Source organism: Hypanus sabinus, chromosome 7 (genome assembly GCF_030144855.1).
Source record: "Hypanus sabinus isolate sHypSab1 chromosome 7, sHypSab1.hap1, whole genome shotgun sequence".
NCBI lineage: Eukaryota > Metazoa > Chordata > Chondrichthyes > Myliobatiformes > Dasyatidae > Hypanus > Hypanus sabinus.
The window spans coordinates 15582752-15591412 of NC_082712.1; the positions used below are offsets into that span (position 1 = coordinate 15582752).

The window sequence follows — 8661 nt, forward strand, 5'->3', positions numbered from 1 at the left end:
CACATCACTACACACACAACACCCTGACCATTAACCCCCCATCCACATCACTACACACACAACCCCCAACCATTAACACCCCCCACACCACATCACTACATACAGAGCACCTCCGACAATCAACATAGAGAAAGAGAGAGAGAGAGAAAGAGAGAGGGAGGGAGAGGGGGAGGGGGAGAGAGAGAGAGAGAGAGAGAGAAGACACTGACGCAGGTGAACATCTCAGAGACTTTAATGAGACCTGTTTTGGAATTTAAAGGGTTAGAAAAACAGTAAACGCTCAGCCAACAGGGCCGTTATCTAAAACTCTCAGACTGAAACTTAAGCACCAACACCGGAAGCAATAACGAAATACTAAATGAATACCACTCCTTTACAGCGTCGGTCAAAGCGTTAACCCTTTTATTACCCAGACAAGTACGAAGGTAAGCAGGGAGGTTAAATGTTGCTGAGCTTTTGGTCAAGTTCGACAAGACTGGAAGGAAAAGACAGGCCAGCACAATAAAGTAGTGATTAGCTGGAATGTGCATGCTCATGAACACAACTGTCGAATCTGGTACCGATCCCACCCATGGGGGCATATAGAGTCCCCAGTTGTGACTGGGCCCCCCTCCTTTGGTGCAGCTCCTGAGGAACCACAGACCTGTGCACAGAAGTCCCAGATGAGAAATTTTGCTGGGATGTCATCGGCCATCACTCCAAATGTTCCTCAGGACCATACCCCTCCCAATCCACAAGGTACTGGACCTTGCCCCACACCTGGTAGGGCTTGAGTCCGACTGTTGAGTGGCCCTCACCTTCACCCCTGCTCCCCAAATTATTGGAGCAACAATGCACGAGCAAGGAAGAAGGGGGACTCTGGATCGGCATTGTCCTCAGGTCTGTCGAACTGCCGGGAAAGAGCGCCGGCCTTGCAGTTTTTGCTGCCAGTATGATAAGTGAGGATGAAATTAAATCGAGTGCAGAAGAGAGCCCAACAGGCTTAATGGGAATTGAGTCTCTGAGTGTCACGAATGTAGCAGAGGTTCTTGTGGGAACGCTCTGCCCCCTCCAGTCTGTCGCTGTTCTTTCAGGGCCTCCTTGAGAGCAAGAGGTTCACGTTGCGGACATCGTAGTTACTCTCGGCTGGAGTCAGGCTGTGGAAAGAAAGGCACAAAGGTGTAGCCAGCTACACACAGAGGAGTACGGCTCCTATGCTGACCTCTGAAGCAACCACCTCGACAGTGAATGGCCAGGGTGCTGTCTGGGTGTCGCATCGCAGGGACAGTGGTGAAGCATGGCTTTAGCTCCAAGAATGCTCGATCTGCTTTGTTTCTCCAATGGAAAACTGCAGGGGTCTTCCTGGAGAGTCCATTTACGGGGGCCACAGTAGAGTTGGAACTTTGGGTGAAGTGGAGATAAAAGTTGACAAATCCCAGGAAGCACTGCACCTGCTTGAGCAGCTCTGGCCAAGTGAACTTAACCTGGGTCCATTTCAACACTGGATGGGGGAAGCATACAGCCCAAAGACCCACATGGTCCTTATGGAACTGACTCTTCTCTGGCTTTGCACTTGGGTGATTGTTGAGCAGCCTGGTGTGATCGAGAACAGATCGGAATGTCAGCAAACACACAAAAACAAGCTGATTTAACATGCCTCTAGGCACGCCGTCATAGAGGAGGTGTGGCAAGTTGCCTTCCACTTGTCCTCTTCGCTAATATGAGAAGATTATAAGCAGTACACAGATCTATCTTGGAAAATATGCTTGCTCCCCCCCCCCCCCCCCCGGACACGTTCGAGCGCAGAGGCAAGCAGGGGATGGGGGTGGCAGATCCTCACAGTGATATTGTTTAGGGGTTGATAATCACTATGGGGGGGAAGGGGGTGGCAGATCCTCACAGTGTTATTGTTAAGGGGTTGATAATCAGTACAGGGGGGAAGGGGGTGGCAGATCCTCACAGTGATATTGTTTAGGGGTTGATAATCAGTACAGGGGGGAAGGGGGTGGCAGATCCTCACAGTGATATTGTTTAAGGGTCGATAATCACTACAGGGGGAAGGGGGTGACAGATCCTCACAGTGATATTGTTTAGGGGTCGATAATCACTACAGGGGGAAGGGGGTGGCAGATCCTCACAGTGATATTGTTTAGGGGTTGATAATCACTACAGGGGGAAGGGGGTGGCAGATCCTCACAGTGATATTGTTTAAGGGTCGATAATCACTACAGGGGGAAGGGGGTGGCAGATCCTCACAGTGATATTGTTTAAGGGTCGATAATCACTACAGGGGGAAGGGGGTGGCAGATCCTCACAGTGATATTGTTTAAGGGTCGATAATCACTACAGGGGGAAGGGGGTGGCAGATCCTCACAGTGATATTGTTTAGGGGTTGATAATCACTACAGGGGGAAGGGGGTGGCAGATCCTCACAGTGATATTGTTTAGGGGTTGATAATCACTACAGGGGGAAGGGGGTGGCAGATCCTCACAGTGATATTGTTTAGGGGTTGATAATCACTATGGGGGGGAAGGGGGTGGCAGATCCTCACAGTGATATTGTTTAGGGGTTGATAATCACTATGGGGGGGAAGGGGGTGGCAGATCCTCACAGTGATATTGTTTAGGGGTCGATAATCACTACAGGGGGAAGGGGGTGGCAGATCCTCACAGTGATATTGTTTAGGGGTTGATAATCACTACAGGGGGAAGGGGGTGGCAGATCCTCACAGTGATATTGTTTAAGGGTCGATAATCACTACAGGGGGAAGGGGGTGGCAGATCCTCACAGTGATATTGTTTAAGGGTTGATAATCACTATGGGGGGGAAGGGGGTGGCAGATCCTCACAGTGATATTGTTTAGGGGTCGATAAGATTGCTTCTTGCTCACACAAGAGCAGCCAGCTGTTTCTGGCGAGATTGACAGACAGATGAACCCTAAGGTCGATGGCTGCTCCGTGGCCATCAGTTCTGGATGGGAGAGAGTAACGAGCTGGCCCCAGGGGGACCAGTACCCGGCAAGAGGTCAATGGCACAGTCATTGGGCTGGTGATGAGGCAGGGAGGTGGCCTTGATTTTACTGAAAACCTCAAGAGTATCTGCAGAATGCCGGACAGGACCACGGCAACAGGACAGTATTTGCAAGCTGGAGCTTGAACTGGACCCAGACAAGTGGAGAGGACAGGCATGCTTCTTGGAGTGCTTTAAGGGAACAAACAATCTGTGGGTTATGTCGGGATGGCCAGGGAGAAAGCACTGGTGAACCGTGGAAAGTTGTTCCCTGTGGTTACCTTCCAGCACAAGTTGGAAAAACTCAGTGGAAATATCGATCTGGCCATATTTCCATCCAGGGCCTTGGCGCCCATCCTTCCTCTCAATTTTTGAGGTGGGTGTGGTGAACTACATATACCTGTCTGAACACGCCCCCTGCTGACTGCCCCTGTAGCTCCTCCCACAGACCCCTGTATAAAGGCGATCAAGGCCTGAGCCCGGCCTCTCAGTCTCCAGGATGTAGTATGGTGGTCACTCACTGCTGGTTCCTTCTTCCAGTCAATAAAATTGATGCACCATCAATAACTCACTCTGAGACGTAAAGGTGAGATATCCTATTACGCCCAATGAGTCCCCCATTACGCAGACAAGGCCCGCCCCCTGGTCAAGTCTACCACTTTTCCCCTCTCTGCCGAGGCCTGCGCGGCCTTCAGCTGCATTAAAGGGGACATTGCCAAAGCAACGATGCATTCGGTGGACGAGACCATTCCCTTCCAAGTAGAGTGACGCCTCCGATTTCGCTCTGGCTGCTACCCTCAATCAGGAAGGCAGGCCAGTAACATTCTTTTCTCGTACCCTCCAAGGCTCTGAAATTCGGCACTCCGCGGTGGAGAAAGAAGCCCAGGCCATAGTGGAGGCTGTTAGGCACTGGAGGCACTATCTCGCTGGCAAAAGCTTCACCTTGCTGACCGACCAGCGTTCGGTTGCGTTCATGTTCAGCAACCAACAGCGGGGCAAAATCAAAAATGTTAAGATTTTGCGGTGGAGAATAGAACTCTCCACCTACAACTATGATATTCTGTACCGGCCTGGCAGACTCAATGAGCCCCCTGATGCCCTATCCCGGGGAACGTGTGCTAGCACACAGCTCGACCAGCTATACGCCCTTCATGCACAGCTTTGCCATCCAGGGGTCACCCGATTTTACCATCTCGTGAAAGCCCGGAACCTGCCGTACTCCCTGGAGGACATCAGGACGATGACCAGGGACTGCCAAATTTGCGCTGAGTGCAAACCGCACTTCTACCGTCCTGACACGGCGCAACTTGTCAAGGCCACCTGCCCTTTTGAGCGACTGAGTGTTGACTTTAAGGGCCCCCTTCCCTCCACTGACCGCAATGTCTATTTTCTCAATGTTGTCGACGAGTACTCACGGTTCCCCTTTGCCAACCCCTGCCCCGACACCACTACCACGTCCGTCATAAAAGCCTTGCACCAGCTCTTCACTCTGTTCAGGTATCCCTGCTATATCCACAGTGATAGAGGGTCCTCCTTTATGAGTGAGGAGATACGCCAGTACTTGCTAGCTAGGGGCATTGCTACCAGTCAGACCACGAGTTATAATCCCCGGGGTAATGGCCAGGTGGAGCGGGAGAAGGCCACACTTTTAGCCCTTAAGTCAAAGGGGTTGCCGGTCTCTCGATGGCAGGAGGTCCTCCCTGAGGCACTCCACTCTATCCGCTCTCTGTTGTGTACGTCCACCAATGCCACCCCTCACGAACGCCTATTCTCTTTTCCCAGGAAGTCTGTCACTGGGACCACCCTACCAGTTTGGCTGACATCCCCGGGGCCAGTGCTGCTCCGGAAACATGTGAGGAGCAATAAATACTCCCCGCTGGTCGAGAGGGTTCACCTTCTACGTGCGAACCCCCAGTATGCCTACGTGGTCTTACCTGATGGGTGGGAGGACACGGTCTCCGTCCGCAACCTGGCGCCCGCAGGTGCAGCAGACCACTACCCCGAACACTCCACGGTAACTATGAACCCTGTACCTGAGATGACACCGTGCTCACCAGGCCCTACACAGACTCCTTACGACACTCATATACCGGGCGTTTTGTACGCATATATACCAGGCGCCTTGCACATGCGTGAGGGACCACTGGCGCCTAGTGGGCTGGAACCAGCACAATCTCCATCTGTGCAATCACCGCCACCAGCATCTGTGCAATCACAGCCGGTGCTACGTAGATCGCAGCAACAGATTCGACCACCTGATAGACTTAACCTGTAAGAAACTTCGCCACATGGGGACTCTTTCAAACAAAGGGGGGGTGAATGTGGTGAACTACGTGTGCCTGTCTGGACTCGCCCCCTGCTGACTGCTCCTGTGGCTCCTCCCACAGACCTCTGTATAAAGGCGATCAAGGCCTGAGCCCGGCCTCTCAGTCTCCAGGATGTAGTATGGTGGTCACTCACTGCTTGTTCCTTCTTCCAGTCAATAAAAGCCGATATCTCGCCTTTACGTCTCAGAGTGAGTTATTGGTGGTGCATCAATGGAACTTCCCATCTTTGAGCCAGAGAGATGTCCTTGAGATTCCCAGCTGCCTCAGAGTCATCAAGTGTCTGAGGGTCGTGGGTGTGAGACCCCCCCCCACCCAAGTCGGGAAAGCTGACTGCAGGAGGACTGACCTGTCAGGACTTGGCTTGCTGCTGACGGGTATCCTCATTCACCGGACGCCTGGAAGTGTTCTGGATCGCCACAATGCATGCAGGGACCTGTTCCCCTGCACTGATCTCATTCCTCATGCATCCCACTTGCAGAGGCTCCTCCACTGGCTGAGTGCTGGGTGATGAGGAAGAGGGTGAAACCAGATGGTGATCCAAAGAGCAGAGAGCTTGAGTCACTCTTTCCCTGTGTCTCTCAGTCAGCCGGTCGTCAGCTCGAATAGCCAGATTAATCCAGACTGTTCTGCTTGTCACGGATAACAATCTCATGATGGACCCCTGCGTTCATTCAGTCTGCGCTGGAAGGCAGTCTTGAGGGATCTCTCGTTCCATCCCTTCTCCTCCACATGCATGCGCAATTTAACTGCATAGTTCCTCACTGTCCCTCTACCATGCCGCAGGTCAAGGAGTCAGTTGGCAGCCTCCTGGTGCCGTACTGGAAGGTTAAACACTCACCTTAACTTGGCAACAAGATGCCAAATCGACTGGGCTGTAGGGGATCCTTGCTCCAACTGAGCATTAAACAGGCTGAATGGAGGCCCACCTTCATATTCTGACTTCTCATCAGTCCCGATGAAGGGTTTCAGCCTGAATCATCAACTGTTTTTTTTTATTTTCGCAGATGCTGCCTGGTCTGCTGAGTTCCTTAAGCATTCTGTGAGCGTTGCTGTCTGCTTTATCTATTTTCGTGGTTGAGAGTTACTGTCTGATATGGCCCAAGTGCAGAGAGAGAGAGAGAGAGACTCTGAAGCCAGCGTCAGCTCACTTTAACTTTAACAAGACTGTTGCAGAATTTAAAGGACAAGAGAAAAGAATAACCGCTAGACCATCAGAGACGTTAACTAAAACTCTAAAACTAAAAGTACCAATGTGGCAGCTGGAAGCCATAACGAAATGCTAATGAATACTGCTCCTTCACAGCGTCAGTCAAAACGGTAGCCCTTTTACCCAGACAAGTACAAAGGTAAGCAGGGAGGCTAAACGTTGCTGTGCTTTTCGCCAAGTTCGACAAGACTGGAACGGAAAAGGGAAGTTAAATACCACCATAATGAAATAGTAATTAGCCAGAACATGCATCCTTCCCGGCACACTTGCCAAACCGATTGTGCAGCCTGCTTGTGCAAGGCCTGAAGTCCATGGTTGTGACACGTTGACCCCATGAACACTTCCTCAGCTTTTATTTTGCTCTCTTTTTGCACTACTTAATTTATTTTACATAAACTGCACATTTCTTTTTGTAAACTATAATTTATTTATTATTGTGTATTGCCCTGTACTGCTGGGACAAAACAACATGTGCTAGCGATATTAAAACTGATTCTGTTAATTCAGTGATTCATTGATAGTATTGTATTATACTGCCGCTGCTAAGTTAACGTGTTAGTGATGTTATCGTGTGTGGTGATATTAAACACGATGCTGATTCTGGCTTTGATAATTCAGTGATTCATTCTACTGAGAATCAGTGCAAAGTGAACGACGTTCTTTATGCTTTTATGTGAAGGTGTTATGACGGGTCGTAAATCCCTACAATCCCCTGAAATATTGAAGAATCTTCCTATCAGCTCATTGACCCTGCACTTTGTCCATGTTTGGTGATACAGGGCACCTAGTGTCGCTCTGCGCTGCATTTGTATTTATTTAGAGATACAGAACAGACCCTTCCAGACATTTGTGCCACCCCTCCTGCAATCCCCCAGTTTAACCCCAGCCGAATGGCTGAACAATTTACAATGACCCATTAACCTTCCGACTGGACTGTGGGAGGAAACCCTCAGTACACAGACTGCTCACCGAACTCGATGTCCTGAGCCGTTGCAACTTTGTGCAACCCCCTACACCACTGCAAGTTTAGTTGCATCAGGCCCTTGAGCCAGAGTGAGTAACTTCCCTCTCCTGCCAATGAACTGATTCCACAGCCTACAGACTCGCTTTTAAGGACTCTATGATGTGTTCTAGATATTTATTGCTTATTTTATAATAATTATTATTACATTCTTTTCTTTTTGCATTTCTACGGTTTGTTATCTTTTGCACTGTTTGTCCGTCTTAAGTGTGGTTTTAAATTTGTCCTGTTGTGTTTCTTTCTCTTTACTGTAACTGCTCACAAGAAAGCAAACTTCAGGAATGTATATGGTGATGGATATGTACTTTGATAATAAATTTACTTTGGACTTTGAATTCAGTGTTACCGCAGAACTTTCTGTTCACTCCTTGTCTCTTGTAATCTTTACTGCACGAGGAGCTGGTGTTCACCTCTTGTGATGAAAAGCCATTGACCTGAAGTGCGTCCTCGTGCCGTCCTTCCTCCCAGCTGGAGGGCCAGGTAGTGTCGTGGAGGCAGAAAGTCTGTAGAAGGACTTGGACAAGTTAGTAGAACAAGCAAAGAAGTGACAGATGGAATACCGAAGTGTATGGCCATGCACTTTGGCAGAAGGAGCAAAAGTAGAGGCTGTTTTCTAAATGGGGAGTAAAGTCAGAAATCAGAGATGCAAGTGGACTTGTGCAGGATTCCCTGAAGGTTTACTGGCAGGTTAGTCAGTAGTAAGGACGCTAAATGCAATGTTAGCATTCATTTCACGAGGACAACAGCAGAGAAGCGAGGATGTAATGCTAAGGCTTTGTAAGTTGATGGTCAGACCACGTGGCCGATTTTGGGCCTTTTTTCTAAGGAAGGATGTACTGGCCCTGGTGAGGGCCCAGAGCAGTTCTTGAGAATGATCCCAGGAATGAAAGGGTTAAAATGTGAGCAGCATTTGATGGCTCTGGGCCTGTATTCACTGGAGTTTGAAAGAATGGGGGGGGAAGGGGCTGGGATCTCAAAGATTCAAAGTATCTATAAATTATACAACCTTGAGATTTGTCTGCTTACAGCCAGCCACAAGGCAAGAAATCTTTTGCACATTGGCTATTTGTCTGCCGTTGTCATGTGTAGTTTTTCATTGATCCCACTGTGTTTCTAT

General features: G+C 49.6%; 1 long non-coding RNA gene across 1 annotated transcript; it reads right to left on the bottom strand.

Moving 5' to 3' along the window:
- Positions 1-216: 216 nt before the first annotated feature.
- Positions 217-7867, bottom strand: LOC132396582 (uncharacterized). The gene is made up of 2 exons (XR_009513029.1): positions 5663-7867; positions 217-1136 (listed from the first exon to the last, which is right to left on the bottom strand). It is a non-coding gene; the product is annotated as an uncharacterized LOC132396582 (long non-coding RNA).
- Positions 7868-8661: the final 794 nt, after the last annotated feature.